The 24,755-nt window shown below is 44.5% G+C and overlaps 1 pseudogene; it reads left to right on the top strand.

The window, feature by feature from the left end:
- Positions 1-8,402: 8,402 nt before the first annotated feature.
- Positions 8,403-8,520, top strand: LOC126253764 (5S ribosomal RNA; annotated as a pseudogene).
- The last annotated feature ends 16,235 nt before the right edge of the window (positions 8,521-24,755 follow it).

Genomic DNA, 24,755 nt, shown 5'->3' with positions numbered 1-24,755 from the left:
TGACCCACCAACCATTCAGGGGGGATCTAGGCCAAATCGCTGTTGAGGAGTGGGACAATCTGGACCAACAGTGCCTTGATGAACTTGTGGCTAGTATGCCACGACGAATACAGGCATGCATCAGTGCAAGAGGACGTGCTACTCGGTATTATAGGTACCGGTGTGTACAGAAATCTGGACCGCCACCTCTGAAGGTCTCGCTGTATTCTGGTACAGCATGCAATGTCGTTTTGATGAGCAATAAAAGGGGCGGAAATGATGTTTATGTTGATCTCTACTCCACTTTTCTGTACAGGTTCCGGTCCTCTCGGAACCGAGGTGATACAAGACTTTTTTTTATGTGTGTAAAATAATAATAAAAAAGTCCCCTACACAACTTTCATTTTCATTGCTCCCCTGTTTATTCACTCCCCCTACTTTCTTCCTTTCATGACCACTTATTAGTAATAGCTAGTTGTCTTGGTGTAGGCATAGATAGGCACTAACGCCTGAAGGGGTGCAGTTCTTCTTTTGTTAGGACACAACTGGCGGGGCAAGTATTTTTTTTTTTTTTGTAGTTCCCTTTCCTGTCCATGGAGGGAAAAAAGAGCTCATTGCGAATGCCTACTATTCGGAGGATGCAGTTTCGATTCCCAGATCTGCTAGGGATGTTTTTTGGTGAGAGGACTGGAAGAGGGTGCACTCAGCCTCATGATGCCAACTGAGCGGCTGTTTGTACGAGTAGTAACGGCTCCAGTTTATGAAAATTGACAATGAACGGGAGAGCGGTGTGCTGACGCCACGCCCCTCCATGTCGCATCCAATGACACAAATGGCAAATGATGACACGGTGGTCGGTCGGTACTGATACGCTCGACTGGGCCTGTGCACGCCATTTAACTTGAAGATACTTAAATGCTTATGACTACACTTATTAACTGCAGCTATAAATCTAATGAAACGATTGCAGGTAATTTTGATATCGGATACAAAAAACACACAAATGGAGTGAAGAGCGAATGTACCGACTCAACATTTAATAGAAGAAAGTCACCACACTACTGCGATAAAAGCTGGCATGGCTGTCTTACGGCATTATAACGAAAAAAAAGGGGGAATTCTCGCTCTCCACTCTCATTGAAGAGTATTTCGTACAATGTCAAAACGAAAAATGACAATATTCTGACGAGATACTGGCAGAAGTAAAGCTGTGATGACGGGGCGTGAGTCGTGCTTGGGTAGCTCAGTTGATAGAGCACTTGCCCGCGAAAGGCAAAGGTCCCGAATTAGAGTCTCGGTCCGGCACACAGTTTTAATCTGCCAGGAAGTTTAATATTCCGAATGACAAAGAGGGCATTGGAAGAAGGACAATATTCCAATTAATTCACAACTAACTAAAAAATATTATGTATATGCTGAACAAGATCTCCACCGACAAAGTTTAAGAGGTTGTTACGGGGATACTTTGTGAGTATTTTGCTACAAGGGACGCACGGTCTCTGTCGGTTCGTTACAGAATTATTGCATTTCGTTTGGTTTCTTCCTCCAGTTACCTTTGTGTCATGCGCTGCACTGAAAACAGTGCGCAACAGAGCGCAAGTAGGCGGTATGCACTGTATGTCTTGTTTCCATTCCCTCACTGTACCTGCTGTCGACAACTGTAATTCCCTCTTTAGCTCGTTTTCTTCAAGTATGTTTTCACTACTCCTCGGGTCTGTCGAGGGTTCTGCTGCAAGGCAGTGTTAGTTGTGCGTTTACAGCAGTATTGTGGATACGTTTGCTGTTGAAAAGTAGCCTGATATGCAGCTTGTCTGAGTGTTCACTGAATACAATGGAAGAGGGTCACAACGAAGCTGTGCTGAGGTGTTTCCGCACCGACAGCGACTACATTACGGTACTTCCGTATTCAGGGATTCTGCATTACTCTGTGTTGTGTATTGTGTGTCGTAGGTTTTCTTATATGCGTGTTGGAGGATTATTTACGTTTGTAAAGATATTTTCACAGAAACAAGAGTAACTGCGGTAACAAAACGAATAACCCATTATCTTTACTCTGTGACGAGCCGCCGATACCGTCGGTTTCCCGGAACAACCTTTGCAAATTTTTAGGTGAAATTCCGGTTCATCATATATGTTTATACTGAGCAGAACCAGCTATAGCTTCTTCGATTAATGAGGTATATTCAGTCTTCTGTAAATTGAGAGAGAAAATGTAAGCTGAAAGCAACAACAATAATATATTTCTGTACATCTCTTGTTTTAAATGGGAGACTTAACACAGTAAATGAGAGAAAATTCGGAATATCAGAGCAATATCTGGGCTTAACAACGAGATCACTGGAGGCGGGACGTAAGCTCAGATTGGACAAGTATGGTGATGTGACTTTTACAAAGAATCATCAGATGATTTTGTTAGCAGTCTCAGAGAAACCACAGAAAATATTAATCAGAATTGTTAGAATGGCTGCACTGAGATTTGGACTCCACTCCGCCCATATGGGAGTCCAGTGACCCTTCCGCTGCGCGTCTTAGGCGGTGTAATTGAAAAAAGAATCGAGACTCTAATTTACAAACACACTGATGGGAAAAAATCGTAGCTTCAAGAAGAAGTTGTGCGACATAAAAGAAAGTTGTTAGGAATGTTTCTGCATCTGAATGATGATGTGTATTCAAATTTCTCGCAAGTCGCATAAGACTGGCGCCAGTAGTGCCACTATGAGGATGCAAATCAGGTCTGCTTTAAATACGCTCTGTATCCGTCGCGAGCGGCCAAAGACACCACTAGCTAGTGCATAACCACCTATAGCAAGCTAACATACACCAACAAGCGACAAACGTCAACAAGCCCCCGCATATCAGCAACGTTGACTAGATACACCAGCTACTATTAAAGGCGACCAACAGGCTACAGCAGGGAAACCGACGAGCTCGCCCACTAAGTCACAAACTAATCGCCAACTTCACCCTACACTGTGCATCTGATATATGACCTATTGGACACAAAACGATGATGAACCTAACTGTTACAGGTTTGCTGACGCTGACCGAGAGATCAACACCGGCACCCAGCGGCAGCCGCCGATTAACAGAACCGCACAACGTCAAAGGTATCGACATGCATGATACCCACTACTAACAAAGCCTACCCTTGCATGACCTGTCGCAGGCAGCGAGACATCCGATACTGCTCTTACCACCCGACCAAACTATCGCAGAGGTTTTTTTCCCTACGCTCTTGCCTTGGCAATTTTTTTCCTCTGCCCTTCAAACCGCTACCCTACGTTCGACTTTCGACCCAATCTATATCCAGATGAGCGCATATTAATGGTTAACCTTAACCAGACGTACGCAAACATCGCAGCACCCACATCCTGTGACACCTCACATTAGTGAAAACTAACCCTTGTGCAGAGATGGCAGTAGACCTTTTGAGTTGGGCATCATGCCGGTGTGGGCGTGGAGGGGCTCCACCTCTATTTTTTTTAGAAGCATGAGCGTTAGTTACCTTTAAGACTGAACGTGGTGAGCAGATGTTAGTCAAGGGTGCCTTTAAGGCGACAAAGACGTCGTTATCAATACCTAACTGGGTTTGAACGAGGTCGTGCAACGGGCTACGAGAAGCTGGATGTTCCTTCTATGATACTGCAGAACGCCTTGGCAGGAATGTGGCCGTTGTACATGATTGCTGACAGCGATGGTCACGGGAATGTGCGGTCACAAGAAGAGCAGACACCGGACGCCCACACGGCATTGTCGAGAGGGAAGGCGACTATTGTGCTCGGCGTATGGCTCTGGTGCATCGTACTGTATCTTCTGCAGCAGCAATTTGAGCAGCAGTTGGCACCACACTGACACAACGAACCGTGTGTAAATCGGTTACTTCAAAGACAGCTCGGAACCAGACGCCCTGTAGCGTGCATTCCACAGACCCCAAACCACCGCCATTTGCGACTTCAGTTGAGTCAAGTGAGAGCTCAGTGAAGGGCAGGGTGGAGGTCTATTGTGCTTTCTGATGAACGTTAGTTCTGCCTCGGTGCCACTGATGGCCGTGTGTTGCTTAGAAAGAGTTCAGCTGAGGGCCTGTAAGCAACCTGTCTGGGTACTAAGCACTCTGCATCCACTTCTGGAGTGGTCGTCTGCGGTGCGATTTGTTATGACAGCAGAAGCTCCCTCGTGGGTATCCCAAACACCCTTACTGCAAATCTGTACATCAGTCCGGTGATTCGATCTGCTGTCCTGCCTTTCAGGAACAGCATTCCAGGGGCTGTTTCCCAAAAGGATAACGTTCGCCCACATACCGCTGTTGTAACCTAACACGTCCTACAGAATGACGACATGCTGCCATAGCCTGCTCGGTCACTACAGTTCGCAGCGCGTCGTCTCGCGGTCGCGTTCTCGCTTCCCGAGCACGGGGTCTCGGATTCGATTGCCGGCGGGGTCAGGGATTTTCACCTGCCTCGAGATGACTGGGTGTTGTCTTCATCTTTTCATCGTCTCGAAAGTGGCGAGATTGGACTGAGCAAAGGTTGGAAATTCGTACGGGCGCAGTTGAGCGGCCCACAAACCAACCGGCCAGGGTGGCCGAGCGGTTCTAGGCGCTACAGTCCGGAACCGCGCGACCGATACGGTCGCAGGTTCGAATCCTGCCTCTGGCATGGATGTGTGTGACGTCATTAGGTTAGTTACGTTTAAGTATTTCTACGTTCTAGGGGACTGGTGACCTCAGAAGTTACGTCCCATAGTGTTCAGAGCCATTTGAACCAATTTTTGTACCCACAAACCAAACATCATCATCATCATCATCATCGATCACTACATCTGCCTCCAGTCGAGCACGTATGGGACGTAATAGGACAACAACTCCAGCGCCAAACACAAACAAAATTAACCCTAGTTCCTGTATTGACCAACCAAGTGCAACAGTCATGGATCTCCATCCCAAAAACTGACATCCGGCACCTGTACAACACAAAGCATGGACGTTTGTATGCTTGCATTCAACATTCTGGAGTTTACACCGGTTATTAATGTAGCAGCAGTTCACAATCGCTCTTGCATTAACCAGTGTTCTTGAAATGTTAATTTATTAACTAAGTTATCTAGACAAATGTAGTCACGAAATTTTACTACTGTACGTTAATTACTTATTGATGTTGTGATTTTTTTCCCGTCAGAGTATTTTGAAATTATTTGTAGATATATTTGCCTAAGAAGTAGTCATTTGGTAGCAACTTGAAAGCTAGCCAGGTACAAAAAGGAAAATTTTTCTGTGCATTCTTATTTTTGCTAAAATATACTTGTCGCAAAACTAACGCGCTCCTTAACTTATAAGTTAGCAGACGTAATGAGTTCCTAAATCACTAATGACGATCGTCACACAAGTAGGCCTCACGACTAAAAATTCGTGACTAACGACAAATGGAGAAAAATTTTTCTTGAAACAGGACAGATTTAAACGTTCGTCAGAGACTATACAGGAGAAAAACCTGCTTTGAAATATCATACCGTAAAAATGGAGAGAACACACGAATTGATAAATTTTCATTCTCATAAACCTATCATTCTATTTTTCACTTTCAAGCGTTGATGCTTTCTTTGATTTACCAGTCTAAAACGTCAGCATGACTTCACTGCCTATTCATGTCCTTTTTTTCGTAACAATATGGCACAGATGACTCGTACGTTTGCCCATACTTTACTTTAGAGCCCATGTTTCATGATTCAGTGCGAAGAAGAATAGCGCAGCTGAAAGTGTCAAGTCCGATTCTGTCTCCTTAATACCTCATTCAGGTTCCAGACCTAAATGTACTAGAGTATCTGATGCTATAGGTCTCCAAAGCAGGTTTTCGCGTTTTCGTATAAGAGTTATCAAAAGCGGTACTAATAACATTTAATGAATTCTTCAGCTTGCTGATAACAAAAGTTTTTCTAATATCTTCACTTCATTGAGATTAGTCGAACCTGTCAATAGAGCGACGAGCGAAACGACGACCCTGATGCCTCCTGGACCGGATGTGACAGGTGAAGAAGTAAGTCAATCCAATAGATTTAAAACATTAACACGGTCCTGTCGGCTCAGAGTGCTGCGACTGTGCTTGTTTAATTTACTACGGTTTATAAATAAGCGTGACCAGTCACAGCGCTTAACTATTTATATTCACAGATTCACTCCCCAAATATAGCGCGCCTCGCTGAAATTATTTACGATCAAAATGACCGCTCTGAGTGACGTGGTAGTATTAGATCAAATTACTTTTTATAAACAATCTAAATCGCTCAGTTTCGTAATATATTGTTCTAGCAGTTTTTCATGCATTACACATAGCGTTCGGAGCTATGGAGACAATTCTTGAGAACCGTAAAAACACTTGGCTTTTTTAGTATTTTCTTGAATACATCTAGAGTAGCTAAATATGTTGGATTTTGTTTATTAAGTGCTATTCTTGCCGATTAGAATAAGGCGTGCATCTGAAAACCTGTCGCCAAAACTGTATTAAATGTTTTACATTTAGATCATGGGTCTTCCAGGTTTAAGTTTCATGTTGTAATAATACGACTTGCAGATAGATGCAGGTACATTCTTCTTGGTCCTGCTTTCCGTTCCCAATTTTTTTGTTGACAAGTTTAAGTAAATTGTTCTTTCGACATACACAATATGAAGGAATGTCACACCAGGCTGTGCGGATTCTCGGATGTATGTCACGTTAGTAGCATATTTAATATTTACTGCAACTGTACCGATAAAAGTTTATTCGTAAGTACAGGCAGTAAATGCTGAAGATCAGATGGTTAACTTACGAAGAGGTTCTGAATCAAATCGAGGAGAAACGAGCCCTGTGGTGCAACTTGTGTAAAAGAAGCTGGAGGTTGTAGGACTCACCGTGAGACATCAAGACTAGATTAATTTGCTTATGGGGTGAAGTACGACAGGCAAAAATTTTAGTGGAAACTGGGATTTGAATGCGGTAAGCAGGTCGAATGACTGAAGATTACAGTAGAGATGAAAACACATCCACAGGGGCAAAAGAACCTGGACAGTGGTAGCAGAGCAGTCTTCCAACTGAAACTAAAGCAACAAGTTATGTAGAGAAAACAGCGGTGCAGGGCTGTAAAATAAGGCTGCTATAAAAGAAGTCATTCGACATAGTAAACTCTAATCTCAAATAATATCTTTCTGGGATTTTTTCTAACATCATGACCATGCCAACGCCCTTGCGACAGAGATAACACTGTTTCCGTCAGATCACCGAAGTTAGGCACTGTCGGGCTTGGCTAGCACTTGGTTGGGTGACCGTCCAGTTATGATGAGCGCTGTCGGCATGCTGGGTGCACTCTGCTATGTGCGACCAAATGAGGAGCTGTTTGCTGGAGAAGTAGCGGCCCCGATCACGAAAACTGACTACATGCTCTTCCATATGCGCATCCAGTGACACATATTGGCTGAGAATGGCACGGGGGTCGGTGAGTAGCGTTGGGTCTTCCGTGGCCTATTCGGACGGAGCTTTAATGAACGGACCGTGAAGTATCAGCATGAGCGCACTATAAACAATTTCCAGCTGTTAAAAAGTTATAATTGCAAACACATACACTGAAAAGGTGAAGCTGTGAGCCAATAATTTCATTTGAGGCACTGCATGTGATGAAAGTGACTCACCTAGCGCGGTTCTCTGTGACGAAAAACTAAAGCGACTAGCAGGGCAGTGAAAGTAAACAAGAAAATATTGCCATCAATAAAAATGAAGTCAGGACCGAATGCACCTCTGAGAAGACGCCGGTCGTTCGGGTATGTGGTGGCATAATGTTTCATTGTCATACTGACCTGCATCTCGGCACATTCACCTGTGAAGGTTATTGCGACACTACACTCACGTGCGTCTTTTCAGGGATTTACTCGGCTCTGGCTGCATTGTTATGAATGACAACGTGCGACCGCATTGAAAAGCGCAAGTGGAAGACATCATAGAACGAGAGGTTATTTAGCGAATTGCTGGCCTATCTACTCCACCGACTTAAATCTCGTCGGTGTGGAAAGTGTTGGGGAGACGTAATGCAGTACGTCCATATGTACCGATGATCATTTAGCAGTTGTCAAACGTGCTGATGGAGGAAGGGAACGCTTTACCACAAGAACTCCTTATTAACCTCGTGACCAGCACGACAACACGTTGCACATCGTGCATGGACGTCTGAGGTGATTACACACGCGGAACATTTCGTCCTTAAGGAACGGGATTATAAGCGCTGTGGCTGCTGATAAATATAAATTAAACAGTTTGTACGTAAGTCACTGTTTATTTTGCCACTACGCGTTTCGATGGTTCACACCATAATCTTCAGGTGGAGAATTCTTTGTTTACATGCCTATACGACGTTAGTGAAACGGGCTCAACCAACGTTTTGAAAAACTTTGACAAATTACTTGTGCCAAGGGCCAAGCCGCAGTGGTAACACCGGTTCCCGTCAGATCACCGAAGTTAAGCACTGTCGGGCTGGGCTAGCACTTGGATGGGTGACCATCCGGTCTGCCGAGCGCTGTTGGCAAGCGGGGTGCACTCAGCCCTTGTGAGTCAAACTGAGGACCTACTTGATTGAGAAGTAGCGGCTCCGGTCTCGTAAACCGACATACAGCCGGAAGAGCGGTGTAGTGTCCACATGCCTGTCCATATCCGCATCCAGTAACGCCTGAGGTCTGAGGATGACACGACGGCCGGTAGGTACCGTTGGGCCTTCCAAGGCCTGTTCGGACCGAGTTGACAAATTACTTAAAGTACTCTCATGATTTACAGTTTTAATGCACAGGAGATTAATTCCTAACGTCCCGTCGACAACGAGGTCATTAGTGACAGAGCACAATCTTCGATCATGGAAGGATGGGGAAGGTAATCGACCGTGACCTTTCAAAGGAACCATCTCAGCGTTTGCCTGAAGCGATTTAGGGGAATCACGGAAAACCCAAATCAGGACGGCCCGACGAAGGTTTGAATTGTCGTCCTCCAGAATGGGACATCTTTGAAGTGACAGTATAAATGTAACGTGCGGTCATGAGGACATACATCAGGCAACAGTACGCCGACTTTTTACAACTCCGCCCGCATCTCGTGGTCGTGCGGTAGCGTTCTCGCTTCCCACGCCCGGGTTCCCGGGTTCGATTCCCGGCGGGGTCAGGGATTTTCTCTGCCTCGTGATGGCTGGGTGTTGTGTGCTGTCCTTAGGTTAGTTAGGTTTAAGTAGTTCTAAGTTCTATGGGACTTATGACCACAGCAGTTGAGTCCCATAGTGCTCAGAGCCATTTGAACCATTTTTTACAACTCTACCATCTCTGTAAGTACAATTCACTGTCATAAATTCATGCTTTAACCTCAAAAGTGCCTTTTCTAAACAAACAATTTTTATCATTAGCAAAATACACAAAATAACCTGCACTGCCTTTGATCTGCGACTGTGAAAAGACGTCTGAATTTTTAACCAAAACCAGCCATGTAAATAAACAATTCTCCACATGAAGATGATGGTGTAAACCATAGAAATGCCTAGTGGCAAAATAAACAAGTGACTGACGCACAAACTGTTTTAGTTGTATTACACACTCTATTAATTGTCATGCCCCGCCTTTTGTAATCTCCAGAGGACGAGCGTGAGTCGGAATAACTTCTGGTTGATTATTGTCTTTGAACAAAAGCGTTTTTATATTCGTGTCACTGCATATTTCTTTGAGTTATCTTCTGTACTATAATGTAGCAGTTCCTTCCATGTGTGGTCCAAGTTTCATCGAGCTATGTTACGTGGCAGTGGCACATCATGCGAAACTTACTTTCGTATTTACGTTTTGCACACCGGTGTAAATTAACGCGGTAGCAATCGAGATTTGAAAAGGGCGTCGTATTCCTCATACACGCTTCGCACACCACTTTGCGACTGGTGCTGAAATTATGTCTCGATGGCGGAGCTCTCACAATGCGTGAACCGCGAACGCTAAGAGTAATTATCGCGATTTCGTGCACCTCTCGAGGACGGTAGCCCTCTGCAGATCTTTTCACGGCCCTCCGGAGCCGCAGTGTCAGACACAGGACACGGGGCTTGCTAATGACGGAAACCCGGAAGTGGTGTGCGCGCGCACGCGCCGCTGTGAGATGCCGCGCGTGCGGCCTGAGGGCGTCAAGTGAGTGGCAGATGGCGGCTGCGAGGCCTCTGTCACCGCCAGCACTCGGGGGCCGAAGTACAGCCGCGCCGGGCCGCGGCGCCGGTCGAGGGCTCTCGATGACGGCTGGTTTATCTGCGCCCTAAGAACGCGCCGTCTAGCGCCGCCCGACGCCTAATGGCGGCTGACGAAGTGCCGGGGATAATCGCTGTAGCACCGCATCCGCCACAAATGCACGGCAAGAACTTCTCGCTTCACACGTGCGAGTCGTTGGAATCGATGTGCATAGAGGGTGCTTAGCGGTCAAAAATTCCCCATGTTTCTCCAATTTTTGGAACGCCTTCGTAAATTCTAAACAGCCCATAAACTCTCAGGTCATAAGACAATTCTATTTTGCAATTTCTGTGTTTTACTGTGTACTGTGTAATGTTCTTCAGACATGCGTTCATGTCTGAAGAACATAACATAGTGCGCTGTAGAACAAAGCCACTGCAAAATACACTACTGGCCATTAAAATTGCTACAACAAGAAGAAATGCAGATGATTAACGGGTATTCATTGGACAAATATATTATACTGAAACTGACATGTGATTACATTTTCACGCAATTGGTGCATAGATCCTGAGAAATCAGTACCCAGAACAACCACCTCTGGCCGTAATAACCGCCTTGAAACGCCTGGGCATTGAGTCAAACAGAGCTTGGATGGCGTGTACAGGTACAGCTGCCCATGCAGTTTCAACACGATACCACAGTTCATCAACAGTAGTGACTGGCGTATTGTGACGAGCCAGTTGCTCGGCCACCAATGACCAGACGTTTTCAATTGGTGAGAGATCTGGAGAATGTGCTGGCCAGAGCAGCAGTCGAACATTTTCTGTATCCAGAAAGGCCCGTACAGGACCTGCAACATGCGGTCGTGCATTATCCTGCTCAAATGTAGGGTTTCGCAGGGATCGAATGAAGGGTAGGGCCACGGGTCGTAACACATCTGAAATGTAATGTCCCCTGTTCAAAGTGCCGTCAATGCGAACAAGAGGTGACCGAGACGTGTAACCAATGGCACCCCATATCATCACGTCGGGTGATACGCCAGTATGGCGATGACGATTATACGCTTCCAATTTGCGTTCACCGCGATGTCGCCAAACACGGATGCGACCATCATGATGCTGTAAACAGAACCTGGATTCATCCGAAAAATGACATTTTGCCATTCGTGCACCCAGGTTCGTCGTTGAGTACACTTTCTAAGGCGCTCCTGTCTGTGATGCAGCGTCAAGGGTAACCCCAGCCATGGTCTCCGAGCTGATAGTCCATGCTGCTGCAAACGTCGTAGAACTGTTCGTGCAGGTGGTTGTTGTCTTGCAAACGTTCCCATCTGTTGACTCAGGGATCGAGACTTGGCTGCACGATCCGTTACAGCCATGCGGGTAAGACGCCTGTCATCTCGACTGCTAGTGATACGAGGCCGTTGGGATCCAGCACGGCGTTCTGTATGACCCTCCTGAACCCACCTTTTCTATATTCTGCTAACAGTCATTGGATCTCGACCAACGCGGGCAGCAATGTCGTGATACGATAAACCACAATCGCGATAGGCTTCAATCCGACCTTTATCAAAGTCGGAAACGTGATGGTACGCATATCTCCTCCTTACGCGAGGCATCACAACAACGTTTCAGCAGGCAACGCCGGTCAAATGCTGTTTGTGTATGAGAAATCGGTTGGAAACTTTCCTCATGTCAGCAGGTTGTAAGGTCGCCACCGGCGCCTACCTTGTGTGAATGCTCTGTAAAGCTAATCATTTGCATATCACAGCATCTTCTTCCTGTCGGTTACATGTCGCGTCTGTAGCACGTCATCTTCGTGGTGTAGGAATTTTAATGGCCAGTAGTATAGTATGACACGCTTAGAGATATCGAACCAATAACGAATAAGTCTCTCTATGTGCACAATCACAGCAACTGCACGAGTGAAGGACGTTGACACACCGTGACATGTGGAGGTTTGGGTTGGTCCGGGAAGCGTGCTCGGATAGTCGAATGATAAAGCGGGAGACACTTGTTCGAGTCCCGGCCTGGCACAAATTTTCATATGCCACTAATAAACTGTGCATTTGAAGTCTAATCGAATTTGCATTTGTGAATGCAAGTCTTCCATTACGCAACTCTCTACTCTATTGTATTCAATCCTAGACTGCTGCCTCCAGTTTATCAACACCTCCTACACTTCCTCCACCTCTCCAGCCTCCACAGTCCATTTCCAATCCGAAAGCTCCCTCTTCCACACACAGGAATCTGTTCTGTTATCTATCTATCCTATCTTAGACCCCGTATCAATTTCTTAGAGCAAGGCTCCAATGTCTCTCTCAGCTTCCTGACCCCTCCTAGCACTTTTTTGCTTCGGCCTCCACTTACACATCACATTCCCCAGGCCAAAATCATTCGCTCTCTCCCAGACAATACGACTCATTTATCTTTTTGAGAAACATTGTGTTCCCCACTATCGTAGAAATTATTTATTTTCACTATGGCAGTTTCGGCCTTAAGGACATTATCAAGCGGTAAACTAAGACTGTGATTCAGCCAGAACAATAAGAAAAATGGTTTATTGCTTGTGTGCTAGGGATGTTAACATTGTTAAAAAGGTCAGGCACTAAACTACACGTGTAGATGTCGAAGGATTTTTAAAGTTTGACATGTGCTGAAGTACGGTCTTTTTTAGTATACCACTTCATAATGGAATTCAGGCCGATTCGGCAGTAGCGAAAATAAATAATTTCTACAGTCAATGGCGAATATGCCGTATTTCGTAAAGCTCTAGATAGCTGTGAATCCCAGCCGTGAAAAGGTAATCATTTATCTTTACCGACTTATCGTCCCCCAACCCTCCATTCCTCCGTCCTTCCTACCTGAGATATAATTTCCTAATCGAATATTGATACAAAGTCGATCTAGACACCTACCAACAAACTCATTGAGACTAACCTAAGATTATATTACGTTAATTCTATTTTTTATGCATAAGACATGTTCACAACTACACGAGAACAGTGCTAATGGCCTGCTGATTCCATAGGTACCACACAATCCCTCTGAAATTTTATTTTAGGATTCGGGTAAGAAATCTATAATTCGAATGTTGAAACCAGTTAATTTCGTGACCCCATATTTTGCTACTATGAATTGAACATCTGTAACAACTAATGATCATAATGGGATAGTAGGTTTCATTGAAACATACTCATTCACTTAATTCCAAAATTGTATCACATATTAAAGGAGGAAGATTTGATGTAATATGGAATTCAAATAAACGTTGGCTTTAGTGGAATCATAACAACTGCTACTTTCACCGCCACCGCCTACCGTTATGGCTATAATTTCTCCTTCAATTTTTTGTACGTCATGTACATATGTTACTGCTATTATGAGACATCTTTCTAAATCCATTCTTTGTTCTATTTCAGTGTAAATGGTCTGAAAATTGTCACATTCTGATAGAAACCGGTAACCATTGTAAATAAACGTTTTATTGCGGTTGAGGCCTTTTGTAATACATATATAATGTACTTTTAACCAGACCGCTGTTTCTCCAGGAGAAATGTTCTAAAAAATTACAAATAAACGACTGTTTTCAAAAGTAACAGTCATTCAACTAATGCTAGAGGACAAAAGATAATGTTTCACTCGTACAGCTGTAACCTAAAGCCAGTAGATAAATTAATATTAATAACATATTATTAATAATATTAAATAATCCATAACTTCAAAATATTACAGATCCACAAAATCTAAAACTAGTTTTTGAATCAGCACCAAAATCACTCTAAGAAGAAACATTTTACCCATCATTCCTCTGTAATTCCAGTGAAATCTGTGTTAACGAAATAAATGTCATGGTAGGAATACATGGTTCTGATTTATTAATATTTACATAGCACAATTGAACTCTGGGGCTAGACTCCTGGAATAGACTGCAGCCAGTTTACTTCAGCCTTCGTTAATGATGAAATTCATAAGCTGGATTTTTGAAGTCAGTAGATGGGGGGCTCAGAAATTTTTTGCATTAGCCTTAAGGTTAAAAAACACCACATCCCCATAAAGTATCTGCTGGGAACTGACCTAGAGCGACCTGCCATCGTCTTAGCACCAGCCACACGTCACCTCTGGTTTATTTTGTAAATCAGATCCCCTTCCCCCCCCCCCCCCCACACACACACAAACACACACTCACACATGCACTCAGTCTGGAACATAGTGAACCAGTAATCCCCTCCCAAATATTCCCAACAGGCAACTTCTCTGCCACGCGTGCCACACACAACCCGCTGGAACGCTTGTCTGAAAAAGACCCACTACTCTTGAATACTGCTCCTTGGCGTAGAAGGTGCAAAAAAGGAAAGTAAATCGTCGAAATTAATCGTGTTTTTTGAATTTATATTCTGTTATTTTAATCTTTTAACGCAAGAAAACCAAACTTGGTTGAAGGTTGGGAATATGGCTTTTGCTAGTTCACCCATACCCATGTGTATGTATGGCGGAGGCGGGGGGGGGGGGGGAGGGGGAGGGGAGGGGGCAGGGAGGGGAGAGGACTATGAAGTGACCAACGAAGGAAAGCGGCCCACCCCTTGAAGATCATGCTCTCGGCCTCGCTTTCTGCTCTTCACAGGTATCCTGTATGAAGCGGCAATGTTCCCAGACCTCCTTAAACACCAGGAATGTTAAGTTCGGTATCAGATCCCACGCAAAACCGACTCCATACACCCCGCTGCACTTCTACCCGCGACAGCCCTACAAGGATGGTTTGATACGTCCTGTGAATTACCATGAAAAAGGGAAAATTTTTGTTGTGCCTTCATTGTTAGTAAATTGTTCTAGACTGAAGCGCCTAGAACCGCTCGGCCACCATCGGCCGGCCGTTGTTGGTAAGCTTGAATGTTATGCGGATTGTATAAGGAATTTCAACAACGTACAGCGTACAGTTCATTGTTGACAGCCCACTGAATTGGCCAGAGTCTCGACTGTGATTGAAAATGGAGAAAACATTTTTGAAATCTACTTGTCCTAAAACTTATGGGTTACTCTACATCTTCTTCCCTGCAGAGTTGCAGTCCTACCCACCTCGATCCTTTCCATTATCTAGTATAGCCGTATCACTACTTCTCCTACTTGTCCTAAAACTTATGGGTTACTCTACATCTTCTTCCCTGCAGAGTTGCAGTCCTACCCACCTCGATCCTTTCCATTATCTAGTATAGCCGTATCACTACTTCTCCAAAGCCATTTGCGTCCCAGTCCCTCACACAGAACATGTTAGCAGCCGACTACAGCATCACAACCCTAACAGATTTTGGAGACTGAAAATAACACCTGATCATGCTCAGACATAAATTTTTGTTCCTATCTACATCTCGTTTTCAAGTATATGCATTTCGTGCAAATGCAGCAACATGGTGGCTCTTAGCCCAGCTACAGCCGGAAAACGAGAAAAATTTGTGGAAGTGACGCAGTTTGAAGTGAGAACTACCGAAACGTGGTCACCAATAAACTAGAGCATCGCACATCTCGTGTTTTGTTTCGTGTGACACGCTAAAGTCACACTGCGATCTATGTCGATACATAACGAGACCTTTCTCGCGCCGGCCAGAGTGGCCGGCGACCGCTACGGTTGCAGGTTCGAATCCTGCCTCGGACATGGATGTGTGTGATGTCCTTATGTTAGTTAGGTTTAAGTAGTTCTGAGTTCTAGGGGACTGATGATCATAGAAGTTATGTCCCATAGTGCTCAGAGCCATTTGAACCAACCTTTCTCGCAGCAAACGGTGTGGAGACGACGAAACTTGCGCAAACTGAAACCAGAGAGGAGGGAGACCAAACAAGGGCAAGGGAGGTGTGACTATTCTGGCAGCAGCTATAGTTGGAGTCACGAACGAGCTTAGGCGTGTTCTGCGCATCTTCGTCACACATTCTCCGGCAACCAACGAGCGTTCAGTATCGCTCTCAGCTCTCTACTGCGAATGTCATAGCCATTGCGAGAATTAAACGTAGTTTTAGCGAGTTATTCAGCGAATTTTTATTCCCTTTGTTGCGAGTTGTCTTGGCTGATGGTGGTTGTAAGCAACAAATTTTGCACAAACAAGTGAGAGACACAATTTGAAGTATGAACGCTTTCTTAAGGGGGATAGGACGTCAAACGGGCCGACTTGGAGCAGGAGAGGCACCACAGGACATTTTATTTTCTACTGTCTATGCTTTTACAAATAAATTCATAAAACTTTGTCAGCATGAACAGGAAGGATTCAGGATTCATACTCATAGCAGTGGAAGTGCAAAAACATAACAAAATAAATTTTTTTTAGATATGAAATTTCATCATTTTTTCACTTACTGTTGGCTACATTTGTTGCTACAGGTACAGTTTTCTTCACAAGTAAGAGAGATTCTTTGATGAATTTTGCACAGCATACAAACAATACTTACAGGTGTATGAAACTCTAGAATTTTCCAAATTTATTAAAAACTGTGGTAAAAATTGAGATAATTAACTACAAAATTTGATTTTTTTCTAAACATAAATTTTAAAACGTAACAGCTCATTCATTTTTTCATAAATTAAATAGATTCTAGAGTTTCAGACACCTGGAAGTATGGTTTGTATGCTGTGCACATTTCATCGAACAGTCTCTCTTACTTATGAAGAAAAGTGTACCTATAGCAACAAATGCAGCCAATAGTAAGTGAAAAAATGATAAAATTTCACACGTAAAAAAATTTATTTTGTTATTTTTTGAACTTCCGCTGCTACAGGTGTGAATCCTAAATCCTTCCTGGTCATGCTCACAAAGTTTTATGAATTTACTTGTAAAAGTATAGACAGTGGAAATTAAAATGTACTGTGGTGCCTCTCCTGCTCCAAGTCAGCCCGTTTGACGTCCTACCCCCCTTAAGGCGCTGAGCAGGTGTATGCGCTTACCGCAACCGTCGCTTGGAACCGGCAACAATGCAGTCCCCGTCCGAGTCTCGAGCTGCGCGGACTGCCATCGTTCGTGCATCGGACTATAGCAGCCGTTTACACAGCATGTTCCGCAATTGTCAGCGCAAATGGTCCCAACCAGTGGCACACGCACAGTCCAAGTCATCCCGCAATCGTAGGAAGGAGTCACAACGGCAGTATCGAGCGAGCAGTGAGCCTCGATGACAGCTGTGATCCCAGTTAATGAGAGCGCGTTCATCGTAATAGCTGCCAGTTGGATTTTGAATTAAGACCACGGGTAACTGCTGTTGCCATGCGAGCGCAGCCTCGCTACGGACACTGCTAATAGTTTCCGTATCACTCTGTTCTGACCGCACTGTGCACATCGTGGTAACGGCACAAGTGATAACTTGGCCATTGGCCGTCAGGGTGCGCCACGGTAGCGCACAGACTCCACTGCACATTTACAGATTGCTCTGTGCGATTCGTCATTCCGAGAGCCGTATTCAGATGGGAGCTCTACTGGCTAGCATTATCGTCAGCATTCAGACTGCGCCGTTCCCATTGGCTGCTGGGAAATGTCCCCTTTAATTATGAGACACGTAGATTAAGTGACTTACATTTAATGGTTGCATAAAGTTTCATGCTTGAATTATAACTGCCTACACTCGCATTAAAAGATCGTTAAGTCAGAATGCTTCCAGCTATAATCCACTGCAATAAACTGGTGTTTAGGCCCATAGTTGCTTTTAACGCTATGAGGAGCAAAATTAAATTTTATTATAGTCGATACTATTAACATCCATTGTATTTCGCTTTTAACTCTATCGAATTGTCTATTTTAAATGAAGGTTAAAAATATCTCTCGATTTTTGGACTTAGGCTGTTTGTTTGATGAAGGTCATCTTGTTGTGCAGGGATTTTAATACATTTACGTTCATCTTTCGCAGTGTACTGTTCGGAACAGTTGGCATCAATTTTTATTGTTTATGTACTTTACCGTTGTGTATTGTTTATCTGAACGCGGTATTCAGTGCACGTAGTGAGTATACTCGTATGTCACCATATCCATTTTATTTTTTTTTTTTTTTTTGTGAGTACTGTGAGAATGGGTCTTTATCGACTGCAGATCTACTTCCTTGAGTGCGTTGCGGCAGTCGAAGAGCGTGAATAACAACTTTGAGTAATCTATTTATTTGAAGTTTTAATGGCTAAGTAAACCAACAAATAGTGTTGATAGGCGAAATATACCTTTGTGACTGAGAATAAGCTCTGTCTTGGCCCGGCACAGGCCCAATCCACCAATACAAAGTCGGTGTGACCTGGCTGGGCAATCGGGACGTTGAAGACAGTGTGATTTCGTGGTAGCATTGTAATTACTCTAATCAACCTTTAAAGCGGACATGAGAGGGAGTAGAACTTTCTTCTTTGTTTAGGACTGTGTTGGAAATTGGTGACAAAGAGATGATTTTAGCAGGAATGGTCTGCCAAAGTAGCAAGTTAGCAATCTTCTATAAATAGATTTATTTATCTTTGCACACATTGGCATGTGAGGTATCCGACCAACTACTCCTTGTTAAACATAAGTAGTCATACAGCGTCCTATACATTCAGCCACAACCCCTTCTCAGGATCCTACTCTTATTACACACAAGCTACATTTTCCATCAGAGACGAGTAGTCGTACTATCACACGTTCAGTGTGGGATAATTGAATATTAATCAATGACCTCTTGGTCTTATGCACAGGAGACAAGTTTTAATCAGTGACATGTTCCTGGTATTAACTAAAATGCCCAATGGTGGCTATTTGAGACAGAAGCCAGCTGTCTCTGTTGAGCACTATACTAATGGAAACAGAAAGTACAAGTTATCTAACAGTTGCAATCGTGTCCATCAGAGTATTCTGTCGTCTTCTCGAAGTCGAAGTTTCTGTAATTCAGTCAGTAGCTGCTACTAGGCGTCGCTGCCCAGTGACGTCTTGATACTGGCCGAGTGCTCTCTGCATGCTGGACACTTGATACTAATGATCCTACTGCTCATAGGTGCTCCTTTATATAATTCTTAACTGGCCGCCACTCGAATCTGGTTACAAATGGCTCTGAGTACTATGGGACTTAACATCTGTGGTCATTAGTCCCCTAGAACTTAGAACTACTTAAACCTAACCAACCTAAGGACATCACACACATCCATGCCTGAGGCAGGATTCGAACCTGCGACCGTAGTAGTCGCGCGGTTCCGGACTGAGCGCCTAGAACAGCTAGACCACCGAGGCCGGCAAATCTGGTTACACGCGATACCTTTTATTGTCTTTCTGGGATATTCCACTGCAAGTGATCGCCTTAATTCCCGTTTAATATTCCAAATCCAGCTCTGACTTTTTCCTGTCACGAGTTTGGCTTCGACTGTCGACTTGTTTCGCGAGTTGACAAATAGTGTAAGTCCCACTGCGCCTCACTCACCGACCTCCAAGAGCTAGCTCGTTGTCTGCTGCATCTAAACGCGTATAATTTTAGAAATATTCTTATTGCCTTTCTGTCCCATCACGTGCACGAGCTGGCTCGACTAAGGAGCCCCGATCAATCTTTCTTTTTCGCTTCATGATATCACACGTAAGTAAAATATACTGAGGTCGCGACAGCTCAAAAACGAGCGTAATTTCAATTTACCAGATATAGACTGGGACACTCAGATGTTTAGGACGGGTGGTAGGGACAGAGCATCGAGTGACATTATACTGAGTGCACTATCCGAAAATTACCTCGAGCAATTAAACAGAGAACCGACTCGTGGAGATAACATCTTGGACCTACTGATAACAAACAGACCCGAACTTTTCGAGTCTGTAAGTGCAGAACAGGGAATCAGTGATCATAAGGCCGTTGTAGCATCCCTGAATATGGAAGTTAATAGTAATATAAAAAAAGGGAGGAAGGTTTATCTGTTTAGCAAGAGTAATAGAAGGCAGATTTCAGACTACCTAACAGATCAAAACGAAAATTTCTGTTCCGACACTGACAATGTTGAGTGTTTATGGAAAAAGTTCAAGGCAACCGTAAAATGCGTTTTAGACAGGTACGTGCCGAGTAAAACTGTGAGGGACGGGAAAAACCCACCGTGGTTCAACAACAAAGTTAGGAAACTACTGCTAAAGCAAAGAGAGCTTCACTGCAAGTGTAAACGCAGCCAAAACCTCTCAGACAAACAGAACCTAAACGATGTCAAAGTTGCGTAAGGAGGGCTATGCGTGAAGCGTTCAGTGAATTTGAAAGTAAAATTCTATGTACCGACTTGACGGAAAATCCTAGGAAGTTCTGGTCTTACGTTAAATCAGTAAGTGGCTCGAAACAGCATATCCAGACACTCCGGGATGATGATGGCATTGAAACAGAGAATGACACGCTTAAAGTTGAAATACTAAACACCTATTTCCAAAGCTGTTTCACAGAGGAAGACCGCACTGCAGTTCCTGCTCTAAATCCTCGCACAAACGAAAAAATGGCTGACATCGAAATAACTGTCCAAGGAATAGAAAAGCAACTGGAATCACTCAACAGAGGAAAGTCCACTGGACCTGACGGGATACCAATTCGATTCTACACAGATTACGCGAAAGAACTTGCCCCCCTTCTAACAGTCGTGTACCGCAAGTCTCTAGAGTAACGGAAGGTTCCAAATGATTGGAAAAGAGCACAGGTAGTCCCAGTCTTCAAGAAGGGTCGTCGAGCAGATGCGCAAAACTATAGACCTATATCTCTGACGTCGATCTGTTGTAGAATTTTAGAACATGTTTTTTGCCCGCGTATCATGTCGATTTTGGAAACCCAGAATCTACTCTGTAGGAATCAACATGGATTCCAGAAACAGCGATCGTGTGAGACCCAACTCGCTTTATTTGTTCATGAGACCCAGAAAATATTAGATACAGGCTCCCAGGTAGATGCTATTTTCCTTGACTTCCGGAAGGCGTTCGATACAGTTCCGCACTGTCACCTGATAAACAAAGTAAGAGCCTACGGAATATCAGACCAGCTCTGTGGCTGCATTGAAGAATTTTTAGCAAACAGAACACAGCATGTTGTTCTCAATGGAGAGACGTCTACAGACGTTAAAGTAACCTCTGGCGTGCCACAGGGGAGTGTTATGGGACTATTACTTCTCACAATATATATAAAGGACCTAGTAGATAGTGTCGGAAGTTCCATGCAGCTTTTCGCGGATGATGCTGTAGTATACAGAGAAGTTGCAGCAGTAGAAAACTGTAGCGAAATGCAGGAAGACCTGCGGCGTATAGGCACTTGGTGCAGGGAGTGGCAACTGACCCTTAACATAGACAAATGTAATGTATTGCGAATACATAGAAAGAAGGATCCTTTATTGTATGATTATATGATAGCGGAACAAACACTGGTAGCAGTTACTTCTGTAAAATATCCGGGAGTATGCGTGCGGAACGATTTGAAGTGGGCCCGCATCTCGTGGTCGTGCGGTAGCGTTCTCGCTTCCCACGCCCGGGTTCCCGGGTTCGATTCCCGGCGGGGTCAGGTATTTTCTCTGCCTCGTGATGGCTGGGTGTTGTGTGCTGTCCTTAGGTTAGTTAGGTTTAAGTAGTTCTAAGTTCTAGGGGACTTATGACCACAGCAGTTGAGTCCCATAGTGCTCAGAGCCATTTTTCGATTTGAAGTGGAATGATCATATAAAATTAATTGTTGGTAAGGCGGGTACCAGGTTGAGATTCATTGGGAGAGTCCTTAGAAAATGTAGTCCATCAACAAAGGAGGTGGCTTACAAAACACTCGTTCGACTTATACTTGAGTATAGCTCATCAGTGTGGGATCCGCACCAGATCGGGTTGACGGAGGAGATAGAGAAAATCCAAAGAAGAGCGGCGCGTTTCGTCACAGGATTATTTGGTAACCGTGATAGCGTTACGGAGATGTTTAGCAAACTCAAGTGGCAGACTCTGCAAGAGAGGCGCTCTGCATCGCGGTGTAGCTTTCTGTCCAGGTTTCGAGAGGGTGCGTTTCTGGATGAGGTATCGAATATATTGCTTCCCCCTACTTATACCTCCCGAGGAGATCACGAATGTAAAATTAGAGAGATTCGAGCGCGCACGGAGGCTTTCAGACAGTCGTTCTTCCCGCGAACCATACGCGACTGGAACAGAAAAGGGAGGTAATGACAGTGGCACATAAAGTGCCCTCCGCCACACACCGTTGGGTGGCTTGCGGAGTATGAATGTAGATGTAGACATGGACTTAGGCGAACCACCTGAGACTGGTTTGGTGGTAGGGGCTGCTTTACGTGTCAGCTATCCAGTAGCAGAGTACCTACAAGATCACGAAATGATGGATATACTTCACCAAGACTCGCCCTGAGGCATTTGTCAGCAACACGACTGCAACGCAACGGAAAAGAACATACGACAGCTTACTTATGTCTTAACAACAGCGAAGGAACCGGGCAAAAATCTACTGAACACTGCGTCGTGTAGGAAACAGGATACCACGATGCTCAGGCGGGAAGGAGCGCATGGTCCCCGGCACGAATCCGCCCGGCGGATGGTTTTTAGGCGGTTTTCCATCTGCCTCGGCGAATGCGGGCTGGTTCCCCTTATTCGGCCTCAGTTACACTATGTCGGCGATTGCTGCGCAAACAAGTTCTCCACGTACGCGTACACCACCATTACTCTACCACGCAAACATAGTGGTTACACTCGTCTGGTGCGATACGTTCCCTGGGGGGTCCACCACGTGCCGAACCGCAGAATAACCCTGGGTTCGGTGTGCGGCGGCGGAGGGGTGAAGTGGACTGCGGTAGTCGTCGTGGGGTTGTGGACGACTGCGGCTGCGGCGGGGACGGAGCCTCTCCGTCGTTTCTAGGTCCCCGGTTAACATAAAATACAATACAATATATTAAACTTAAAGGGACAAAACATTTTATTTTGTTTTTACCTTTTTATACATTTTTGTGTCGGTTTTTTTATTTTTAAATTAAGTTTTATTGTTAACTGTGTGCCTCTCGTTTCCAGTGTACTGTGTGTGGAAAATCTCGCTAGAAGAGCACATGAGAATGCCTGTCCACCACAGGGAAATTTATGGCCGTTACCGGTATGGGGAGGAGGTTCGGTGTTGGCGCCGTGTTGTCACGTTTTCTCCTGTAATTTGTTCCCCGCCTCGGGCTAAGCGGAAGAGCCGACCACCTCGGTGCGGCGGCTATCATTACGGCTGCGGGCCGCCCCAGAGCCGCGCCCACCCAGAATTTATCATAATCACGTCCGGTAAACGGGCGCGGAACGACGCTGTTCCACAGCCATTACGGCCAGGTAAGTGGATAAAGGCGCTGCGCTGTGGCTTATGGCGGCCGAGGAACGCCGGAAGGAGAGCGCGCGGGCCGAAGGTGCCGGCGGGGTTTTCTTTGATGTCGCGGGTGGGCCGAGCCAGGTCCGCGTACTAGGCGCCGTCTGTCTGCTTTATACAGTGCAACAAAAACTGGTCGGGGCAACCCAGGGTATGCGGCAACCAACGTTTCATAGGGGGAACATATTGCGCTTAGTGCTGCGATTTCTTTGCGCACTGTACTACGTTCGTACCGGAATGAACAAATTACAATTTCATTTAAAACTCGTTCGTTACTCCACAGATTCGCAGTATCATTACTTACGTAATGTTACATACAGAGTATAATATCTGATCCTACCTTTAGTAAAGAAGCCGATACACAAAGCATGGGGCCGGCCGGAGTGGCCGAGCGGTTCTAGCTGCTACAGTCTGGAACCGCGCGACCGCTACGGTCGCAGGTTCGAATCCTGCCTCGGGCATGGATGTGTGTGATGTCCTTAGGTTAGTTAGGTTTAAGTAGTTCTAAGTTCTAGGGGACTGATGACCTCAGAAGTTTAGTCCCATAGTGCTCAGAGCCATTTGAACCATTTTTGAACAAAGCATGGAAATGAGATTTGTATCTACTGTTGACTATACGACACTTCTAATTTCTATGTTATACTAAGTTTCAAATGGAATTAGAGTTACTGTTTGATGGCATAATATTATTTTATGTAAAATCACTATCTATAGAAAATTGCAGAAGGTATTTTGTAAGCATCTTAAAAATATTCACGGCATTTCTACGTAAGTTCTGAATGTAATAAACTGGTCACATCTTGTCGAAGATCTAGAGCGAATGTTACGTTTTAAGATCCACTGAGTAATTAAAATATAAACCGACTTTTATCTGTACTAGCTTAATTATTTACCATACGTAGTTCTCAAAATTTTGATCAAAAAACGATTTGCTGTATAAATTCTATTTACACAAGATTTATAACCACGTTTTATACTAACAAATCGTGCTGTCAAATTGTCAAAGATTTGTAACTTTTAGTTAAAATTTTAATTATATATCTTCTATACGATCCTGAGAAATATGCTGATCGTTGTATGTTATCTGTACCGTGGCTGCAGCGTCCGCCAAAGGAGTCCAGTTTTACCCATGGTTAATGCAGGCAGTGTGTGTTATTAGTTGTGTCCAGATGGAGAATGGGTGAAGCAATGTACGGGAGGGTGCTGAAAAGTAATGCCTCTGAATTTTTTATGTGACAACTCTTAAAGCTTTTTAAATAAAATAAATAAGTAAAACGTATTTGTAGCCATCTGGC

Source organism: Schistocerca nitens, chromosome 4 (genome assembly GCF_023898315.1).
Source record: "Schistocerca nitens isolate TAMUIC-IGC-003100 chromosome 4, iqSchNite1.1, whole genome shotgun sequence".
Classification (NCBI taxonomy): domain Eukaryota; kingdom Metazoa; phylum Arthropoda; class Insecta; order Orthoptera; family Acrididae; genus Schistocerca; species Schistocerca nitens.
This window is presented reverse-complemented; position numbering and strand designations above follow the sequence as displayed.